At 42.6% G+C, this 23661-nt stretch overlaps 1 protein-coding gene across 1 annotated transcript in view; it reads left to right on the forward strand.

The window, feature by feature from the left end:
- Nucleotides 1–1620: 1620 nt before the first annotated feature.
- The window catches only part of ADD3 (adducin 3), a 379802-nt gene continuing 357761 nt past the window's right edge, over nucleotides 1621–23661 (forward strand). Inside the window, 1 exon segment of the mRNA XM_029610347.1 lies at nucleotides 1621–1639. The gene's annotated coding sequence lies outside the window, so the exon portion shown is untranslated.

Genomic DNA, 23661 nt, shown 5'->3' on the forward strand with positions numbered 1-23661 from the left:
ACATTTTGTTTTTGCATGTCGCATCTGGAAAGCTAATCAGGAGAGACAGCTGCTTTTGTTGCGGAGCCAAGCAGCAGGTGGCTCTGGCATTGCATGGGCTTCCTCTTCAGTCCGTCATGCTCCCAACCAATGGTCAGTAGCCACCAAATGGCAATGGGAAAACAAGAAACTTGCGGGGGTGGGGGGCCTGATGTAATAAACCCTACATTAAGACAGCATTTTTTTTTTTAGTGCATGCTTTAAGAAAACTATGTTAATGCATCATGCGTTAAACATGCACAAGCCCACAAACGTGCAGAAAGCATCGTTTTGGCGCATAAATCCCAACTACAATCCCAGCGCCCGCATTCCTGCTTATGCCTAACATCGGAAACTTTACTCCACCTCTGACCAGGAGTGAAATTTCCAGCACTAAAAAAAACAAAACCATGAGGTAAGCAACTGCACCTCTCCACATAGGGGGTGACAGCTAATACCACAAACACATGCCGATCGGTGAAAACAAAACCCAAATGTGGACTGCTTAAAATTTAACGTGGTTGCACATTCTCAAACGGGTCTTCAATTCTTTCAGGAATATCTTTTAATGCAAGAATGTTTTTTAATCAGAATGCTCAATCATCATAGATTGAGCCCCTGGTGGAGGACCGGTTGTGTCAGGCTGGGCTGATATTTCTCATTTTGGCACGAGTTAGGGCTGGGAGAGGGAGTTTAGGAGGGTGATATGTATTTGTGGATGTTTTTGTAGTGGAATGTAAGAGGAAGGAGGGCACCTTGCTATGCGTTGTTGTCTGTTTATAAACTTTGCATCGGTATTTGGAGGTGGGGGCAGGGTCAGATTGTGTGTGCATGCATGAGAGAGAGAGAGAAGGAAGAGGAGAGGTGTGCAGGCTGATGTCATCTTTTTTGTTGGATCCTCTGGGGAACTTGGAAAAGGGGTGTGGACAACATAACTGTACATAATTTGCAAATGCTCTGAGGAGAAATGAGAGAAGAAAGAAAAATATTTTTTTGCGGGTGAGGTTGTGCAGCGTTGCTAGAGAATCGAACATGAAAATGGTTTGTGTGTTTTTTTTAAATATATATATATATATATATATATATATATATATATTTTTTTTTTTCGTGGGATAGAAGTCCGCTGTTAAGGTAGGGGGCGAGTGAGTGAGTGACTATGGCTGTAAACCTGGGCACGCGCGCCCCTGGCACTTTGCAGCCTCCCGCTTCCTGTTGCTTCCCATGCCGCGAGCCCGGAGCGAGCTCCCCCCCACCCCCCGGCTCCTCCAGCCCGCCCTCCGGCTCCCTGCCTGTGGGCGTACGCAGGCACAGGACAGGGCAGGCAGCCAATGGGAGGCGAGGAGGGCCCGCCGAGAGGGTGTGGGCAGCGGGGGAATTTCAGGAGGACGCACAGGAACCCGAGAAGCCGAGGGGGAAAGACATGGAAGCGTGAGTGCGCGCGGCGGTGGCGGCGGCCGAGTTGCTGCATTGTTAGGGGGGCGGTGTCTGTTCGCGAGTAGCGGCCGGCGGGAGGGGCCGGGCGGCCCGTAAGAGGGGCGGCAGCGGCGGTGTCTCACCCCAGAGCCGGGCTCCCCCCCCCCACCCCGGGGCTGCAGCACGGAGAACCGAAGCACCTCAAAGCGTGAGTCGGCGGACTCTGCCGGCCGCACTGCTGTTATTAAAGGAGGGCATAGCGTGTGTGGGACCCCCCCCCCTCCCGTCCTTTTGTTGCAGGGGGGCGGGAAAGGGGAGAAGCAGCCGAACGTGCGACCTGATTACTATTGCATCTCTCTGAAGGGGCGGCGTATTTTTTTGCTCGGTTTAGAAGCGGGGAGAAAGCAGAAGCATCTCTCTCTCTCTCTCTGTAACCCAGGTAGGGCTGCTGGGAGCGAACCGCTTCCTTTTTTTTTGTTTGTTTTTAGCCGATGCCCTTTTTATCTTCTGTTGGCTCCCGAGAAGCAGACGGCATTTATTTATGACTATTTTCCCGGGGTCGTGGGGGATCTCTCAATTTGCTGTCGGCAGCTCCTTACTGTGCTGAGGGTGGCGCTTTTGATTGTCTGCCTTGGCTCTGTGGCGAGCTCGTTTGTTGTCAGGGGGGGGGGAAATCGGTGGAAGGTAATTTAACGCTTTCTCCTTCTTCGTTCCTGGCTTGCAGTGATTTACAAGAAAACGGAGAACTCGTGTCTGTGTCTCTCTCTCTTTCTGTATCTAAACACAAGTTCTTCGGTGCCAGTACAAGTACAAATGCATTGAGATGTGGTGATTAAAACAAAGTTGGTGCCACCAAGTGGCGCAATGGTTTACTTGTAGTTTCTCTAATTTAGCTGTAAAGAAGATGGGAATGCACAGAACTGTAATGGTCATGTGGCTCAAATACAACAGACTCAGTGTTTAACAAGTCCTCGCTCCAAGTTACTGATACTGCTTCTTCCTCCTTTGCTGGTTTTGAAGCTGATGCCTGAGGCTGTGTTTCATCTGTTGTTGGGCAGAGAACGAATATTGTGGGCAGAATTACAAGTGTGTGTGTGTGTGTTTTTTTTTTTCTAACTCCTGTAATTGCTGCTTTTAAAGATTTCACTTGTGTCCCTGTGAGGTCTCTGCTCTTTCCAATGATTTATTGCCAAGAGTCGTTTCTCAGGCTCAGTGGAAGACTAGATAAGCCGCACTTGAGGCAAGTGGGTGTTCTGCCAGAACCTGGTGGTGCTCATTTCTGTGGTGGATTCCAGGCTTTATCTGTCTAGCTCATGGCGTATGGCACTTATAGTGTAAAGAAAGTGATATGTAATAATTACTGGTATGAAAGCCTGTCACAAATGACAGGAGAAAGTGACCTTGCGCTGTTGCATGACCCTCCCCAAGGCCCGGGGATTCTCTTCTGTGTGTGTGCCCCCCCCCCCCCCCTTTGGTGCCTGGTATTCCTACCAGGGGCAATGCCAGAGCGCTCCTGCACTGCTGATGGGGGGGCAGCCAGTGTGGTGCCGGCTCACGCTGTCCACGCAAGCAGTACATTGGGCTGAGTGCGGTCCTTGCATGAGCCCGAAAGGTACATCTGTGTTAATTCTTTTCTGCTTGCAATTCAAAATAGTTATTTGATGTCTTGCAAAAAGGTGAAAGCATTTTATTTTTCTCAGGCCTTTTCCATGCTCTAACCTGAGAAGAGTAGTTAAAAACTGTTTTGTTATGTAAAATATTCTGTTATTTTTAAAGTTATAAATGTACACGAGTACTTATATTTCCATATTTTCTATATGGAGCCTGTCTGGGTAGCTTGCATTTATTGTAATCCACTGAAGGTTATTTTAGGACTGTGGAATCTAAACGTTTATAAATAAATCTGATGAGGGTGGCAGAATCTGGTGAACAGATGTTGATATTTGTAAAGTTTTTGTGTGCTATGTATGAAGGACAATCATATATTTTTTAATTCACTCCGTGCTAGGATTAACAGTTTTTTGTTCCCAGAGTCTGGCTTCCTTGTTCTGCACCTCCTTGTGCCTAGGGGAGTTGGGCGAGGTTAGCACTAGCACTTCCTAGTGGGAAGATGATGCAGAGTTGCTGATGAGTTTTGTTATTGATAAGCGCCAAGTAATGCACGTGTCGGGAAAAACAGACCTAAGTGTTGGGGTGAGGGGTGGGGGTGTTTGGATTCTGCAGGTTACTTCTGGTCCAGAGAACTTCTGAGCTCAATGGGACCCCTAGCTGAGTTCTGGTTCCCCCCCTCCCCGCCATTTTATATTCCCTCCCAACTCAATTGGCGCAGTCGTTCCAGCGACCGCCCTTAACTGGGGGCCATGCGCCAGGGCCCCTTCCAGAACCCCTGTGCTCATGGGCCCCGAAATCCAACCACTAGGTGTTTCCGTTGTATCATGACCCCCCCCCTTCTCCTCCTCCCACCAGGGGCTGTGAGCACCACTTCCAAGCCATCCTTAGCCACGCCCGACCTGGTGAGCGGCCGACATGAGCTGGAAATCAAACCGAGGGCTGCCGGTGAGCTTACCAGGCTGTCCTTCCAGCTGTAGCGTTTCATACACCACGACGGGCTTCCGGTTTGGCTGTTACCTCGCGGGACAGAGAAATTGGAGTCGTCGCGGATCCGTTCTCTTAAAAGCGTCGGCCCAGAGTGCGGTGGTGGCCGCAGATCTGCCGGAGAAAAAATAATAAATGAAGGGGCATAAAACCGATTTAGAGGTAGGGAACGGTTTCCATTCTAGGACTCTTCTGCTTGGGGGAAAAAAAGATAACCGAGGGGTGAGACGGAAGCATGAGAGGTGAAAAGATGTAAGAACTACGGGGGGTTCTCAGTGACGGTGTTTGACAGCAGGGATCAAACAGTCCTTCATGCAAGACCTAACTAACCCTCGAACTTATTTTTCCTAAAGGCGTTTACTCTCTCCCTTTCAACACGAACAATAAAGTTGAAAGTTATTAAAGGTAAACAGGAATGCTACCCCCGCTACTGCGGTGCATTCGCAAACGATGACTGCTGAGGACTGGAAGGACACTACTCTCCACACGTGTGCCCCCTCCTTAAAGCAACTGTTTGCCATTGCTGGAGATAGGATGACATAGCAATGACGGCAGGAAAATGGCCAGACGGTCCATCCGGTCTGCTCAGCAAGTTTCTTATGGTAGTGACTGCCGCTCCGTGCGGGTTACCCCCAAAGTTTTATATTAAGGGTAGTAACATTTACATTCAAAACCAAGCAACTGTCGAACCCGTAACAAATTTACTGCCAGCAACATTTTTACGGGGTGTTGCGGCCTTCTCGATGATTCAGACAATGGTGCTTGAACGTGCTTTACTTTTGGACGTGGCCGTAGAAGCAGCCCTGTGTTTGCGTATCAGTATCCTGGACTGTAAAAGTCCAGGGCCCAGTGTGTTGGTTGTGTCATCTGAATCCAATTCCCCTTTTTCCTTCTGCCATGTTGCAGTTGCGTCAAAAGAATGGAGGTTAATTGGTTTAAAGATGGTAATCCCCATGCCCTCTGCTGAGGGTAGTAGCTGCCGCTCCATGCACCCTTTTCTCCTTTTCCATGCGCCAGCCTTTAGTTGTTTATCCTGTGCCTCGTTGAATTTGTTTACTGTTCTTTCTCCTCGCCATCGCTTCCGGAAGATTCTGAATGAGTGTGGCAGTTCTTATGTTCAGAGGATTACTGCAAGTCATTGCTGAATCCTGTTGGTCAGCTTAGCAATGATATTTAGTCCTGGGGGAATTCTGCGCTACTGAGGAGTGCAGAATTTCCATTTTCTGCGAAGAACGGCCAAATTCTGCACAGAAAATGGCAGAGGAGACCCCGGCATGCTGCGAACGGAGCATGCGAAGATGAAGGCCGCTGTAGGACATGCGCTGCTCACGGCGAAAATGAAGGCCCCAGTGAGAGTGAATGTGTGTGTGTGAGAGGAGAGAGAGCATGGGAGGTGAGAGAGCGGGGGGGGGGGAGGGGGGAGAGATGCTTGTGTGGGTGCAAGAGAAGGAGCCTATATGAGGAGATTGTGAAGGAGTGTGTGTGAAAGATTGGGAGCTCGTGTGTACGAAAAAGTGATTGAGTGTATGTGAGGGTGCTAGCCTGTGTGACGGGATTGTGTATGTGTCACAGAGCCTGTGTGAGGATGTGTGTGTGAGAGACATAGGTAGCCTGTGTGAGGATGTGTGTGAGAGAGACATAGGTAGCCTGTGTGAGGATGTGTGTGAGAGAGAAAGGGAGCTTGTGTGGGTGTGTATGCAAGAGAGAGGGCCCTGTATGAGTGGATGTGTGTGTGCGAGAGTGAGGGAGCCTGTATGAGAGTGTGTATATGTATGTGAGAGAGGGAGGGACAGAGGGAGCCTGTGTGAGGGGCAGTACTGAGAAAAGGGTCTAAATTTGGGACTGGCAATAGAGTGGAAGGGGTTGAGCCTAGAGTTGGAGGGGAGAGATACTGGCAGGTGGAGGAGTTGGGGCCTGAGAGGGCAAAGTGGCCAGGGGAGTAGGGAGAGTGAGTGGAAGGGACACTCTTGCAGTGAATTTCTAGGGAAATTCTGCTCAAAATATTTACAATTCTGCATCTAGAAGTACTGTAATAACTTTTTTGTGTATTAATTTAAAATGTAATTACTTAAAGACTGTCATGTAAATTGTGTTATTTTGACCAATATAAAGTTTGCAGAATTTTAAGTTTTTGTGCGCAGAATTCCCCCAGGAGAAGATATTGGAGTCTTGACTGGTTTCTCTCTAGCAGTCGCCACAAGCCGTTTTGGCTTATATAACAATGAATTAAAGGGGCAGAGGTCCAGGAGATTTGTGTGGTGCTTCTGCTGCCTGGAGCCTTCTGATGTTGCCACAGATCCATAAAAGAAGAATCGTTACCCTGACCTTATCCCAAGATCATGCATCCAGCTTATAGAGACAATTCACACAACCGTGTTGGAAAGGCAAACCATAAAAGCAGCACAAAACACATTATTTTCAACCATGCGGTATATCTCTTTCATCTGTGTTCTTAATTCTTTGGCTTGAACAGTTTACTGGAGGAATAATATAGTTTTCAGAGAAAACAAAACCCTACTAAACTTTTGTTTAAGCATGGTAAGCATTTGACAGATGGAAGAGCAACAGGAGAAAAATGTTCCCTTTCAGCGCATTGATGGGAAGAATCATTTAGGGCTATGGAATTGCCACTTTACGGTCGTCTTCAAAGCTTTTGCAGTGGTATAATCATGCCGGATTATATTTTAAAATGATTTCGTATAGCCTTAAATTTCTGCCTCTGCACGGAAAATCATTGACAGCTCCGGCAGGTCTTTGTGCCTCCCGTTCTTGATTTGCGTGTGCTTGATTTATATTATTTTATTTATTTATTTAACAATTTTATATACCGACCTTCATAGTAGATTACCATATCGGATCGGTTTACAGTTTAACAGAGGGAAAAAACTAGAGTAACAAATTCACGTAAACGAAAGATAACCAAAGCAGGAATAAGTCATTCTGCCTCTCAGGTTCTCATATTCTGCCTCTCAGGTTCTTCTTCACAGTGGATCACCACCTTTTTTTTTGGAGCTTGGGTAACCAGTTTAGAGACATTAATTTTTCATTAACTTCAGAACAGAACCTTTATTGGGGGTCAGCACTAAAAGAAAAGACCAAGGTTGCTTCATACCAAAATGCACCTTTATCCTCAAAGCGCCGAAGCTACCTGTAAGTAACTTTTTTCTGTTTGTTTGAATCAGATTTTGAGAATGTCCTGACAGGGACCTCGATTCTATAGGCTTTTTATGTATTCTCAAATGCTGGAGCACCTCTCAGAATTTTTAGCCATTAATTCAGAAAACCTTTCATTTCTTAGCGTCCCTAACTGCTCATTTTCCGAACCCTGTGGTATTTGGGTGACATTGAAGAATTTCTTTGTTTTGCCTTTGCAAGGTGGACTCTCTTTATTTAAAACAGATATCACAATATTGATTCATTACTTTTTCACTTCCTTAAATCTTTCTTGTACTCTTATTTTTTTTTTCCCATATTGCTCTGTGAAGCCTTATTTTTAGTTTTTGGCCTCCAGGCCTGGAGCAGCACAGAACTGCAGGACCCTTAAATGGAGGGTTGTTTTTTTTTTTTTTGTTTGCAGTGGTAAAGAACTTGTCAGAAGACAACTGATCCTTTTGCTTACTGGGAGAAGTTAGCATTGTTTGCTATACTCACCCAGTCAACTTCTGAGAGGCCTTTGGTAAATCAATGCTTCCTTTAGCTAATTCTCTCTCTCTTTTTTTTTTTTTTTGACCCAGCTCAGTCGGCACCATGAGCTTTCGTTCACAGCTACTCAGGGATTTCCAGCCCCCACTCCCCCCCTCCCCCCTTATTTCTATTCGTCCTCTCAACCTTTAGTCCAGTCCCTGCAGAGAGAGAGAGAGAGAGTCCTTGGCCGGGAGATGACGGTGCAGCAGGGCCCCTTCCAAAATCCTGCGGGCGTAGGCCTGAAATCTGGCCACCAGGTGTCGCCACTGTGCGGCGACCGAGACTTCCTGCCCCCAGGGCTGCTTCCTTGTAGCAGCCACATCTGCCACCCAGCTGGGCAGTAAAAGACCTGAGCTGAGAATCCCAACCAGTCCTTTGCCGCGGTTCAAAACTCATTCTTTCGGCGACCTGCAGCCCAAAGTCACACCAGTCCGTCGGCTACGGATCGGCCTCCCCTGGCGGGGGAGGGATGAGGCAATTCCCTTCAGATCCTCTGCTACAGGTGCGGGGCTGGGTACCGCATCAGTCCATCGCGTTTGGATGTGTTTTTTTTGAGCAGATGTCTGCGTATCTTTATTCATCCCTTTTCGGCCACTTTCAGTTTCTGCATGTCTTCCTCTGACCGCTCAAGGCGAGAAAAATATTGGAGTTCATATTTTCCCACTCATGAAAGGAAGATACACCCGTCATACGTAAATGGGTAAACAAAAAAACCCCCCAAAAAACCCACATTACAGCATTGTTTACTATGGCAAGTTTTAAGATTCCTGTTCTGCAGATGTTTGCCATTCCAGCTTTTACTGGGAGTTTTTGTACCTATACAGAGAGAGACAATTTTCCTTACTTTTCCCCAAAAGAAACCAATGAAAGCAGTGGGCCAGCCTCGCGCGAGTCGCTTATTCTGACGTTGCTACCATACCTGTGTGGGACTGAGAGAGGGGCAGTGACTTTTGTTTTTTTTTAATTTTTAGAATTGCTGCTTTTTTATTATTTGGCATTAGAATAATGTTAGAAGACTCTGATTATGATGTTCCTTCTTGGTAAGGAGATGGAAGGGTAAAGACGTTTTTAGTAAAACATTTTTTTAGAATAGTAGGTTAGCTAATGGCAGCTTTTTTTTTTAACTTATCCCAAGACTATCGGTAGAAGAAACTCAGAATATTGGGTGTGTGTGTTTTTATCATATCTCAGTATGAGGTCCGTGCAGGAGAAAGATTGATATCACTAATCTGCTACTCTAGTTTGATTTAGTGGGTTTTTTTTTTTAATTACAGAATAAAGAAAGAATAGGAGGAGGCGTGTTTGGTTATTTTTTTTTAAAAGTCATCCCACGTGGTTAAGATCAATACTAAAATTTGTGACAGTTGCAAAGTAGTGATTTTATTCATGTTCATGTATGGACCTTTTTTGTAATATATCTGTCACCTGCCCAAAAATCTTTTGTAATTACCCGTGGTAATTGATTTTATTACCTCATTGTCCTTACAATATCAAAATTTAATCATACTTGGAGATTTTAATATGCATGTGGATTTTAAATCTGCTGCAGCTGAAGCTATAGTGAGTGTGTTTAGGACAAAAGCAATTGACACAGCATGCTACACATATCTTAAGACATTTATTTTAGTACCAGAGCAAGCGACACTGGATAATGTCTCGCATACCAAAAATCTATTTTTACCTAGGTCTGACTGTAGTTTCTTGTTTAATTTAATTCGCAAAAGTGATATGAGTCAAAAAGTGGTACAAAAAGCAGAACAGCGTCCTGTTGATCTTGATGATTTTTGTGTTAAGTGAGACCCAGTGAAAAGGAAAAATCTTTGATTTTGTGTCTGAAGATGCCTTTGGTGGTATTAGGTCATGCGCACTGAGCACTCTCCAGAAAAGTTTATGCAGTCTTTATTTTTTTTAATAATAAAGAGTTGTTGTCGTTGCATAATAGCTTTGTATAAGAAGGAAAGAAAATATCAAACTGCAGAATGCAAGGAAGCCTCTTTAACAGTTTCAACTCTATATAGGTCAACGTTAGTTTGAACTAAAAGAATTCTTTTCCAAAGAGCTCAGTGATTTGTTAATGAGCCACTAGAATTTTTTCATAAAGGTTTAATGCAAAAACCTATGAGTAATCAAGTTGCAGTTCCAAATTCTGTTGATCTGGCACTTTTTTATTTCCCAACTAAAACTGAAGATGTAAAAGAGCAATTGATATCACAGAGTAAGAATAGGAGTTTTGCTTCTGTTGTCTCTCCAAGCTGTTACCCTACATGTTGGTTGACGTTTTGTATGTTAACTTCAGAGAACTTTACTTCTGTTTTGTCATCAATTAAATCTGCCAAGGGTGTGTTAGACCCTTGTCCTTTTTATTTTATAAGGAATTCATTAGATTTGTTTGCAGAGCAGATGGTCTGTATGATTAACATGCCCTTAACTGAGGGTGTTGTACCTACTCAGATAAAACAAGCTATCATTCGTCCAGTATACAAAGATATAACACAATTGGCTGCACTTATGTATAATTATAGACCTATTTTGAATCCGTGCACAATGACGAAAATATTAGAAAAGTGGGTGCTATTGCAACATTTCCTAGAGGAACATCAGGTGTTTTTTTTAAAAAAATTTTTTATTCAGTTTGGAGCATGGAACAGAAACTCTGTTGATATTCTTGTTTGATATACTCTATAATCTGGACAAATTTAAGACTGGAATTTTAGTCCAGTTAGACAGGACCTCTGCCTTTGATACCATTAGTCATTTATTATTTATTACACGGTTCCGTTTTACAGGAATTAGTGGAGTGGTTCTTGAATGGTTTAAATCCTTATTTTTATGGCAGAAAACAGAAAGTGGTGTTTTGGGAATCAGTCTAAATTGGTGGGACTTTGTTCCATCCTGTTTAATGTGTTTTTTTACAACCTCTTGGTACATTGTTGGCATCCTTGGGGTTAGTATTTAAAGTTTATGCTGATGAGGATCAGTTTTTTTTTGTTTTGTTGTTTTTTTATCCTTAGTTCAGAGTCAGGTGAATTCCTAGAAAACACTTTAAAAAATGTTGATCAAAAACTGGTTTATAGCTAATCATTTTTTATTAAATGAAAACAAAACTACAATTCTTTGGTTAGGCTGAATTAATTGTACTCGGGACAATATTTCTCTTGTACTGTTCAACTTTTCAATTGTCTCATGACATTTATAATCTTGGAGCTGTAATCTATACTCTAGTATCTTTAAAAAGTCCTATTATGAATGTATTTTATAAACTTCATTTAGTCCACCTGTTATGAAACTTTGTCTCCTATGGATTTTCGACAAGTAGCACAAGCATTAGTGTTGAATTTGATTTTTATTATAGCTCTTCGTATGTAAGGGTACCAAAATATTTGCATGCATTGCAATTAGTACAAAATGCTGTGGTACAAGTAATATTTAGCTTATCCTGGAATGAAACCGTAAATCCCTAATGATAGTTCTTCATTGGCTACCTATTGTGCAGAGATCCCAATTCAATCTTCTTTCTGTACCATAGTTTTGTAGTATCTCCCTGCTCCCTCCTTACTATGAGTCGCAGAAGTTAGTGTACCCCCATCTACTCAGGAATTCCATTGCAGTTCACGCGATATAAAGCTTTTCCATTTTTTGGTCCTTTTCAGTCAGATAAATTGCCTTTAGGGTTGTGAATGGAAATAGAATATTGGAGATTTCGAAAGAAATTAAAAGCTTATCTATATGCTCAAGCTTATTCAGATTAAATTTTTTTTTAAATAGCTGTAATATCTTTGAATGTGCTGATCATTGTACAGTTTGCTTTCTTATATTCTGTTTTATGTGTTTGATTTAACTGTGCTTAATGTGGTGTATTTATATTATGTATACATTATCCTTACTATAAGATATCTTAAATAACTCCAAATAAGAGGGAAATGCTATTGATGATTGTGTAGCATTTTAAACATAAAACCTTGATTTGTATTTGTACAAATGGAGATGGGCAAAATGATAGCCGTGGTGAAGACTCTTGCCCAAACCATGGATGGAATGGGTTAGCAAAAAGACCCTAGAAACACAAGTTGAAGCTTTCAGTTTTGTAACTGAGTTGATATTAGAAAGTGAAAGGTCAGTATTCTACAATTGCAGATAAAACTGTAGACACTTTTTTTTTTTTCACAATAAAGAGACAAAAGCTCAAAAGGAGGATTTTATTCCCTAATCGGCAAAGACAAAGGAAGAACCTTTCTTTAGATATAGAACTGTAATGAGCAAGAATTAAACAAAAAATGGTTTAGGAAAGAGGAAGCTCAGAAGAAAGCAGGTATCTTGAAGAAATACTTCTGCATGGTTTTTATGTTTAGAAAGAGAGTGAAGGGCCAAAGGCAAGGATATAAAAGTCTGTTGGGTGGTTGCAACCGTTTGTGGAGAAGATCAGTATTAAAAGTAGACAAGGCAGCGGGATCTGATGGGATACATCCTAGGATAAGGAAGGCGCTCCAGCAGGCATGCACTCTGGGTCTGGTTTACTAAGTGTTACTCCCCATAGACATTGATTAGAAGAAAGGTCTGTAGTAAATCAGGCCCTATAGCTCCTCGTGTCCTCACTGGAAAGAGGGGAGGTTCCAGGAGACTGGAGAAGAGAAGAATCTGTGCTGATGCTGTACGAGCGTGGGAACAAAGAGGTCGTGAAGAGCTATGGCCCTATTAGTCTGTCATCAGAAATGGACAAACACTAGCAAAGGAAAGATGACGTGACCTGGATAAGAGGTTGGTTAAACAGCAGGACTGAGTAGTGGTGTTGGTCAGTAGGATCCAGTCGGGTGGGATGCAACAAGAATTGGCGTTAAACTCACTAGAAGATCTAGTTGCGTTGGGATTTGAAGTAGGGAGGGCTTCGTTCAGAGAATGGATACCCTTACTGGTGTATTAACTAGTGAACCCTCCTGAAAGAGCTCAGTAACCCACAATCCAGTGGGAGCACTGAGAGGAGAGGATCACCTTGCTGGTGGCTGAAAATAATCAGTAAGCTTTTGCTTGGGAAATTTATTATTTTTTTTAATTATTGGGGAGAAGTAAACTATTGTTTGTGCTTTTAATAGTCGATAAGGTAGTTACAAACACTAACTTCTGTTTATTTCCCAACCCACCCCTAACTCATCCTTTCATTTATAGGCAGGTGCCACTTTCACAATAAAAAAAAAAAAAAATCAGCCTTTTAACGTCACTTCATGAACTCCCCACACCTTATTGAGAGTTTGACCATTCCCCAGTAGGCCATTACCAGGCATATAGTGAATACACCAGTACATTTTAAAGGATGCTAATTAGACACATTCCTACTCCCATAGCAACCTAAAACTTAACTAGGAACTGAACAAATTTGAGAATAGGCAGCAGTCCAGCAGCAAGAGGGCACCATCCCAGTCTTTTGCATCGTGTCACATGTATGATTTTTTACCCGCTGGTGAGAAGTTGTACGTATGCATCCCATGCAAAGAGCTCCTGTCTTTCAGAGAAAGAGTCCATTCTCTGGAGGCTAGAGTGGCAGACCTGGAGGAGCTGAGGCAGACAGAGATTAAAGCTCACCTGGCATAGCTTGAAGTAAACACTGAATTTGATGCTTGCCTGTCCTTTAGGAACCTGTGACTGTACTCTGTTGTTCACTTGACGCCGGCTTCTCCTTAAAGATGACATTATGGAAACCCTTTAGTTATAACCTCTGGACGCAAGGCAAGAAACGTCTTACGGCTAAGTTGTGCGACTCTGGTTAAATCAGGGTACATCCACAGCTTCTGACCATAAACAGCAATGATAGATTACGCAGGAAAAAACGCAAGGCAATATCCAATCTGCAGAAAAAGTGAAAGTCACCAATAAGGTTCCCTGATGTTTAATCTCCATTGTTAAAGAATCTTGAAGGAAATTAGTTAAGTCTAGTGACTATTCCAGGAGTATATCATCTCTAGGAGCATCCTCAGTTTGAACTTAAGGCAAAAAGTATGCTTAGTTAGTACAGGCATTAATGAACTTGGAACCTTAAGAGTCTGAGAGATGGAATTCCGCAATAATTCTATCAGAGCAATTTTCATTACAATGGGAAAATTAAGAACTCTCAGATTAAGTGAACGCATTCCATTCTCAATATTTTCGATCTTCTTAGAAGAAATTATTTCAGATTGTCCTAATTGTTGCTGTATCTTTTTCCATTGTATCTAAATGAGACTCTTGACTCTTGCACCAATATTTTATTAGAACTATCCTGGAGGCATTTATTAGTGTTCATAACTACTAAGGTATGATTGATGCTTCCATGTTAACCAATGCGTTCCAAAGAGTATCCAGCATTATCATTGGGGGTGGGAGGTCTTAAAAGATGGAATTTACCAACCTGGGCCTTGATGACCTCTCCTCCAGGCACTACTCCACCCAAGCCATCAGGGACGGCCTTTACTAAGGCCGGGGAAAAAGTAACAGCAGCAGAGTCTTCCATTACGGGTACCGTATGTGCCCCAACTGCGACCCTCCTTTCTCGTATTACACGGAATAAGGAGCTCTGCCTCTTCCAGTCGAATACCTGAAGTGCTTGGGTCTTCATGCAGTTCCTCCGGTTGATCCAACGCGATTGCGGGGCTATACCGGGGAGGAGATGATGTGGCCGGCGCTTCTGGACTTAGATCTCGTTAGCCAGCAATGGAGATTTCTGCTCCGCATCTACCGTTGCGGCGGCCATCACTATGGGAGTCAAAGCTGCCATCACCACAAAGAACTCTTCAATCCGCGGTTGAGCCGGGCTAGGTAAGGGAGAGTTGTTTGTATTCTCCTTTAATCTGGCTTTCTGCTTGGTGTGGGTTATTTCGCTTGAGGAAATTTGAAAGAAAACAGAGGAGAGAGACTCTCTTGTGTGGATCTCAGTAAGTGGCCATCTTGTCCCCAGTAAAAATGTTTGTGTTGTAACACAGTCCTGACTATTTACTGCCATACCCCAGATAGACAGGGGGGATATCTTTTTTTATACCGGCACATGGGCACATGTAGGCGCGTATGCTGGCTTGCGTTAATGGATGTGGTCATTTTATAACATACGTATGTATGTGCGCACGACATGCATACATTGTGCTGTTTTATATGGACGCGCACAAATGCCACCTTTACCACGTAAGTGGGGGATTTTGGTAGAAACACGCACCAACATAATTACCAGTTTCCCCGGTCTGTTCCCAGTTCACCCAGTTAAAGGATAGGGCTTCCTAACCCCCCTAGTTAATAAATCTCCCTTTTATCCCCAACCCTTAAACCTTGCTCTAGCCTTGTTTTGTTTTTCTTTTTTGTTTTATTAGTTACACGCCATCCATAAACGAAGTAAAGTTACCCGGGTAGAGATACTGCTAGTGAGCTTAAATACATGCTGGTTTAATTCATATTTCCTGGAATGCCCACGCCCCGCCCTCCCTCCTTATTTTGTTAAAAAAAAAGTACGCATACTCGGCGCTTTTTAAATCTGAGGGGCGCGTGCCGGCCCTACCTCTGTACGCATAATCCCGCCTTTGGTGCACGTAGGGCTTTTAAAATGTCCCTTACAGTGAGCACCTTGGAGGTTACGTCCCCTCTCCCCAAATCCCACAAACAGAGAATTGAGACCAGGTTTTGAAATGAAGGGTGCAACCCTGGTACTGAGTACTCATCCATAGGAAGAGTCAGGAAAGGGGTTAACACTGAGAAATGTTCTTCCAAATCTAAGATTAAATCTAATTATTCTAATTCTACATTTTTAGAGTCTCTTAATGTCATTTTGTCAACATGAAATAATACAAAAGATTACCTTGATCATTCAAATAAAGGCAGGCGGTCTTCAGGGTCTGCCCTAACAGAACGATTATGTTTTTAAAGGTTAAGTACTTTCTTGTTTGAAACCTAAATAATACATAATTGCTTTTGATTAAACTTCTAGCTTATACAATATAATGAGGTTAATTTGCTGACCTCAGCTACAATTATCTTAATCGGTTTAATAGAAATAAAAAAAGCCAGATCAAGACAATAGCTTCAGGTAGTAAAGGAGTATTTTGATGGAATTTTTTATTTTTTTATTTTTGAATGCCCTGGTTTCAGCTAAGGTTAAAATTTAAGTGCCTCAAGATTAAATATAATGTTACGATGAAAGACTTCAGTTTTTAGCAATTAAGCTTCATAACCACTGTGCTTTCATCTATTTATGGTGGATAATTTTATGTTCCAGGTACAGAATGCTTTAAAGCAGTTATTTCATGCCGTCGGGATCATTTTAAGGATGGGTGTGTACGTTGCACCTGGTGGCAGAGCTGTCCTCTGATTTTCTAGTGCATTTCTTTACTTAGAGATGGGCCTGAAAATTGGAAATCTGAATTCAAATCATAGGTCCTGCCCTGTATCTGGATATTTGTCTCTGGATGGAGTTTTGGCAAATGACGCTGCAAATTTTTGTTTTTATTCACTAAATTACGGTAGACTTGGACTGGTCTGATTTTTTTATTTGAAACTCAATACCAGGAATAATTGCCAGGCAATACTGCCCCTTCCCTGCCCCCCCCCCCCCCCCCCCCCCCCCCAAAAAAAAACAAATCACTCTTTGAGCAGGGCTTAAGTTATAAGGTCTGGACATAGGACTAAAAAAAAAAAAAATACAAAGAGAGGACAAAATCAAAATTACACAGCATGAAGCTCATAAATACATGTGATCTTAGGACCGTTGTCCCGGCCTCTTGTTGCCTCTCTTGGATTATTGCACCTGGAAAGTGCCACTGCTAGACTAACATCGGGAAAGAACCCCATGTGCATATCCCCCCTGCCCCCAGTCCTATTGGAATTACATTGTCTGCTCGTTAACTTTCATGCGAATTTCCAAATCGCCATTACCGTTCACAAACTCTTCAGGCTGGACTCCTTGCCTTGGGACGATGCGTTGCTGAAGGTTTCTAACCCGACGCAATCAGAGATGCCCCCTAGATGTCTCATCTGGGAGGCGATGCCTGACTATCCGAAACTGGAGAGACACTGCTTTCTTGGTGGCAGCCCCCTAATATTTGGAATTCACGTCCTGAGGCGTTGTGCTCGATGGAGTGCACAGTGACTTTCAAGTCCCTGCTTAAAATGCTTTAAGCAGGACCATGTTTTCAGATTTTTGCTCTTTTTTTTTTTTTTTTTTTTGTCTTAAGGGTTATGTGTTTTCTTTGTATTGTATCTTGCCTTTTGTGATTTTATTATGTATGTTCCCATTGAAAATTGCTTAGGTTTTCATAAGCGATAAATTAAAATAATCCAAAACTATCCCCGTCTCTGCTGATTGAATTGTTAAAAAATGACTAGAATAGGAAATATTTTACAAAAGACTGTACCCTAGATTCATCAAAATGCTATAATTTCGCATGGATAACGCCCAAGATAAGAAAAAAGGGCATGTTTATGATGATTTTAGAATTACTGCACCATGCGCTATGTTACCGCTTCGCATAGATAGTGTATCGCGAGGTGCGTTAGTTTTCGCACCCTGCAATACTTCACTACTCTCAAAGTACCCAGACAGGCTATTACTAGTGAGAGAGACTCTTTATAAGGCCTTCATAGTATTCAAGTATTTATATCACAGTAGGAGGGCCAGCTAATAACTTGAGGTGAAGCTTTGGTGGTGGTTTAGGGTTTTGGGGCCAGTTTGACATGCAGAGTGAGACGTACGAACAGCACAGTACACCTCAGTGAAGATTTGACAACATTTGGAGCGAGGAAAGTCTCACAGAGATGAGATTTCTACAATGTTCTCTCACCCTAGCATGATGGCCTCTATACCAGAGTACTATATCAAGCTAGGGTGAGAGAACATTGTAGAAATCTCATCTTTGTGGGACTTTCCTCGCTCCAAATGATGTCAAATCTTCACTGAGGGTGTACTGTGCTGTTCGTACGTCTCACTCTGCATGTCAAACTGGCCCCAAACCACACCACAGCCTCACGTTGAGTTTTTAGCTGGCCGTCCTGTAGTGATATAAATAGTTGAATACTGTGAAGGCCTCCCCAGAGGCTCTCTCCCTCTCCTCTCTTTATCGCGAAATGGCTCTAATGCAGCTGAACGCCAGGAAAAAAGGTGGTTATTTCCAGCATTAAAAGCGTGTGATAGCGAGTGATATGCTATCACACGGTGTAAAAATGCTCTTCATTTTCATTAATCCTGTCCAAACCCCTCCTGATCCCACCCCTTTGAAAAATTTGCATTCATGCAACTCGATACCATTAATATCGCATGCGATATGGCATTAATACATGCGTTATCGTGGGCATTAATACCATAACGCGTTTTGATGATGTTAGGCTTGCAAAGATTTAATCTGTGTGCAGTAGGGATGTGAATCGGATCCGATATCGGATCCGATTCACATCCGATATCGGATCCGATTCACATCTATAGAGATGTGAATCGGAACCAGAATCGGATCCGATATCGGATCCGATTCACATCCCTAGTGTGCAGACCTCCAGTGCGTCCCAGTTTGTCATTAATGGGTGGCTAAATGACTACCAAACTTTAGAGGAGTTTCTGCCCCTCTGATTACATTTTGTGTTTGTGTAGCATTGCACATTGGCGGTTTTCTGAGGAACAACAGAGGTAAAGATTAGAGGAGGCTGAAGTGCCTGCTATTATGTAATGAGATGTGGCATGGGAGATGGCTTGGACTCGGCGACCAGGAAACCTTTATTAGAGTGCGTTTCTCGTGCAGTTAGAAACGATAGGACAGTCAAAGGGGGTACGATGCTTGAAGGTGCCAGGCATAGTAACAGAGCATCTGTGCGATGCATTCTTGTGTGGTACATCCGAGCGCCATCTCTTTGAAGTCTGTATTGCAGAGCTTTCCAAACTGTGTGTCGGGACATGTTAGTGTGTCGCCTGCAGTGTGCAGGTGTGTCGCGCAAGCCCGGTCAACTCTGATGCGAGTTTGGGCTTTTTTTTTTTCTAGAGATTCACTTTTTTTTTTCAGTTTATGGGTTGCTTATTATTGGGTGATTTTTGCTGTCAATCGTGTTTTTTTGGGGGGCTTGGTGGGTGGAACGAGCCCAGCCATCCTTGCATTGGCTGTTGCTGCCGATGAGGCCTGGCCATGAGGAGTACTGACTGCAAGCAGCAGTGTCTGGTGATCATGGAAGGGAGTGAAGCACTTAACTGGCAACAATCAAAAAGACGAGGTACATGAGTGTGGGGGCCAGACATGTGCTTGAGGGGGAGAGATATGAGTGTGTGGGGGCCAGACATGTGCTGGGGGGAGGAGAGAGATGAGTGTGTGGGGGACAGACAATTTGTTTTATTATTGTTTCTCATAAATTATAACAATAACATGAATCTTGGAATATATATTTTTAATATAAATTTAAGGTTTTCATGAGATAGGTTGTGTTGTGAAACATTTTATTTATGTATATATTTAAGGAAACATACATAAATTGTCGAAATATGTTTCGTTCGTTTAACCTTTAACCTCTGGTTTACTAGTAGACTGAATTACCGTGTCGTGAAATTATGTTTGTCTAAAAAGTGTGTCACCAACATGAAAAGTTTGGAAAGCTCTGCTGTATTGCAATGGTGGCCGGTCTAGGAGGCTGCACTGTTTGGTGATTACTGGCATTGCTTTTGCAGAAACTGTTTGTGCTATTCACGCACTAAAATACTCTTTTTGGAAAGAGGTTGCAAATATTTGCTCTGCTGTTGTATTGGTATATGTGATTTCAATTACCCATGCACGTTTTTGGATGTTACAGAAACATACGTTTTTTTTTTTTTTTACGATTTGGATCCTGCAGGCTCCACTTTTTCGATTTATTTTACAAATGCACTTGCTCATGTCAACTTCTTCTTTTCCTTGATCTGTAGTTGAGTAGCACTGTGCTGTTCTGTTTTGTGCTCTTATTCTGGGCTGGAGCATGGAAGGGGGAGACGAGGGATAAAACATCCAGAATGTTTCATGGAAAGCATGGAATATACTAATTGTTAACAGCACACAAGGATCCCCAGACCTTCAGCTAACTGGGTATCTGCTCCTTAAGCAAATATGCAATTTGAGAGGGGTGGGGTGGGGAAATGAACTGCTAATGCAGCCAAAGAATGTTGTAGGAGATAAGCAGGTGTCATGTGCGAAAACTACTTGCTGTATGGTAAGACAGAATACGTTCTGTGAATTTTCCTTGTGTAGGAAACTCGGGTTCATAATCCAAATATTTTATTCCTATTTCTGCCTGTCATGACTGGACAGCCACTTCAAAAGGGATTTCAATGGTGATACAGCACTAAAGAAATAATTTTATTCTTATCTGATAGAAGATGTTGAGCATAACTCAGAATGCTTAAGTGTTATGGTTTTAACATTTTGTATCTTTTTTTATTTATGAAGTTTTTATAGTACAAATAAAAAAAAAAAAGAAATACCATAAAAATACACATTATAACGAAAAATAAAATCAACACCTGTTAACAGCAAAATGTATGTATTTCATTAACCCACAATACTGAGAGGGAAACCAATGGAAAATGTTAATGCTATGGAAAATATATAATTTGTTTTAATGTGAAAAAGCTGTGTTTATACTCATTTTGAGACCAAAATAACCTTCTTGTGTAGATCAAACTCCAAACAATAGACCAGAAGCCAGACTAATTAGAGCTTGTGAAAGCAGCCTCGGCTTTAGCTCTAGAATGCAGGAAGTTCTGCAGTTGAGTGGCAGGCATAAAATATGTAGTGCCAGTTTCAAATGTAAGCAGAAACGGGGATGATACAGCAAAAACTGAGTGCCAACAGCACTAGCCACCTGGTGCATTGCAAGGAATGGCTTCCTTTGTTCTTGTGTGGCTGCACATAAATTAGAGGGGATCCCAGGTGATATGCCCCGGAAACGAAACATTTTTTTGTGCTAGAAATGCAGCTTTAAAATCTAATTCTGGTCCGGTTCGAACGTGAAGGTGATTGAGTCTCTGGCAGCTGCTCTAAGGTCACACCCCAGTTCTTGTCAGGTTAGGACAATCCATGGAGAGTTGTCCCTGCGCAGACACTGCTCCCTGGTGGACACTACTTTCCCATAAGGGGCAGATAGTGTCCCCTGATGATGGGGTGCATGGGGGGAATTATGTCTGTCCATATCTTTAATTCTTCCACAAAATACTTCTGAGCACTTGGCTGGAGACCTGAAAGGGAGATTTGGAAAAATTTTAAAATTTCAAGTTCAAATGCTTACTTAGCTTGGTTTCAGTTTTACAGTGTTTGGCTATCTTGCATGAAAGCATGACTAGAGGATTGTAGTGAAGTAACCTGTTCAGAGCAGGCCAATTTCTTGGAGCGTTCCCGCTGCACCCAGTGTCACATCTGACTTTGGTTTGAGCTTGCAAATTTGTGGCAAATCTTTTCTCCATTGGCTACTAATTTAGATGGTAGCTATAGTTTAAATTGTTAGTGGTGATACATAAGCTGCTTTACTTTAGATGCTCCTTGCAATTTAGCTAATAAGTTATTGCAATGTGTGCCAAAGAGAACATTACGTTCATCTGACATACTTTTTTTTTTCTTTTTTAACCATTCCTTACTCCATTTCTCTAATTCATCTTTAGAAATTTCAGACCATGCTATGAATTGGTTAGATCTGAACTGGAACTAACAGTAGGAAGGTACCAGAATTTGGAAATTCCCTGCTTTTATGGACGAGAATACTCTTTCAAGATTTTCTGATGAAAAAATGTAAAGAATTGCAGGTAAATAACTTTGAGCATAGGTCCACCCTAGATCTCTTTTCGTAAAAGGCTAAACTAGTTATATAGGGGGAGATCATTGCTTATATGATAAAATATAGAAGAGGCTTAGATAACCAAATAAGTTGGAAAAGGATGTTCAGCAATTGAAATTGATTTTACTTACTAAACAAACAGTAGTAGTGAAGGCTAGTTTTTTGTTTTTTTTAATCTCACAGGCGGCCCTGAACTCCTGCAATCCTCCAAAGGACAAAAATTCTCTATTTTACTACAAATTTAAACTGTTCCAATATAGAAAAATTCGGTAAAATGTTAGCTGCTTTGATTAAGAATTCATAGCAGCAGTGAAAGCACGGGAACTATAGTCAACTCTAAACAAACACATGAGGTGTTTTTAAAATTGTTTAAAGATCTCTATTCTAGGGGAGCAGTGAATGTAGTTCTCATTCAGCAGTGTTTAGATATTCATATGATGTATTTAACTGACTCTCTGATAGACAAACAATGCTCCAATAACTGTATAGGAACTTTACAAAGCTCCAGGCCCAGATGGCTTTGGAAGAGAATTTTATAAATTACTCCAAGGCCAAGCTGCTGCCCCGTTGGTGGCAATATAGGCACACTCCGTAGACACTGGGCCATTCCATTATAACAAAGTCAGAATTACTTTAATACCCAAGGCCGGTAAAGACTTGCGAGAACCAGAATTCTACAGGCCTGTATCACTCATCAACTTTGATTTGAATTTGCTTGCCAAGATAATGGCAGAGAGAGAGGCTCCTATGCTCCCTGATTTGGTTCTTGCTTTTGTACATTATAGGTTCTCAGAGGTCCATATTCAAAAGCCATTTAGATAATGTAGTAGTAATTTGTCTAAATGGCTTACCGGCTATATTTAGCCCTTATCTGGCTAAATTCTGTCCGAGAAACTAGTTAGTTACCTGGCTAGGATTTAGGAGGATAAGGGGGCATTCCATGAGGAGGCAAGAGCTGCTCAGAGGAGGAGTTAGATGGTTAACTCAAGTGGCTAACTCCTATCTTGCCATAAGGATGTCCTAAAGTTAGCTGGTTGGACATAACCAGCTAACTTTGATATGTATCCTCCTAGTTTGCTAGATATGTTTATCTGGCTAACTAGCCAAGCCTCACAGCAACTGAAAATGGACCCCTCTGTGACTAATCTGAGGAAAATATTAGCCTCTCTGTCTATATCTTTCTCTGTGGAGTCTTTACTTGTTAGCTTCGATGCAGAGAAGGTGTTCAGTCAGGTTAATTGGAGATATCTTTTTACAGTTCTAGAGAGAGTAAATATCCTTGACATGTTAGTTTTATTCAGATTGTAGAACGCTTCTTTTAATTAATGGAGGATGGACAGAAGAATTTGGCCTACATCTTGGAACCCAGCAGGGTTGTCCTTTAGATCCCTTACTGAGATGGATTTAAACCTTGGATGCAGTTCGAGGGATAGCTATGGGGCGTTCTGAATTCAGAATTGCTACTTTTACAGATGACACATTGGTCTACGGTACTTATCCGGTTAGATCCCTGGCACTGTTGGCTGAGTTTTTTGTTTGGTTCTTTTTCAGGTCTCAAATTAGACTACGATAAGTTGGAAGCACTTGGAACTTCCCCTGTATGGGGAACTACAAACTTTATGGAGCCAGGGCTTCCCTTTACAGTGGGCAGATGGTTTGTTTCCTGTTGCTTCTAAGGTGGACTCTTGGGCCAAGGTGGGGTTGACGCAACCCGTAGGAAAGGACCTAGGGGTCCTCACTGTTGGCAGGCGGAGTGGGCTGATAGACAGAGGCCGCTGGAGCTTCACCTATACCACCCTTGTTCCCCGCGGGTTGAGCCTTTGGGTGCCGGGGCTGGCAGGACTTAGGTGGGCCTCTGTTTATAGTCAGAGTAAGAGTTGGTTCAGCCCAGAGACAGCAGGTGAGAGATGGTACAGTCTTACTCTGGACTAGGTAATGTCCTGGAAACTTGGGTGCCAATGGAACGGGAGGCAGACAGAGGGTGCTCGAGCAAAAGCAGGCCGAAGCCTGAAGAAACCACGTCCAGGGAGTAAGCTGGAGAGGCGTCCAAGGGCAGGTTTGAGTCAGGGATGGCGGCAAGCAAGGCTGAGATCGGATCACGGAGATAGTCAAGAGCGTAGTCGGGCAAGGTACAGGTCTGATCACGGAGACAATCAAAAGCCTAGTCAGGCAAAG

Source organism: Rhinatrema bivittatum, chromosome 7, assembly GCF_901001135.1.
Source record: "Rhinatrema bivittatum chromosome 7, aRhiBiv1.1, whole genome shotgun sequence".
Lineage (NCBI taxonomy): Eukaryota > Metazoa > Chordata > Amphibia > Gymnophiona > Rhinatrematidae > Rhinatrema > Rhinatrema bivittatum.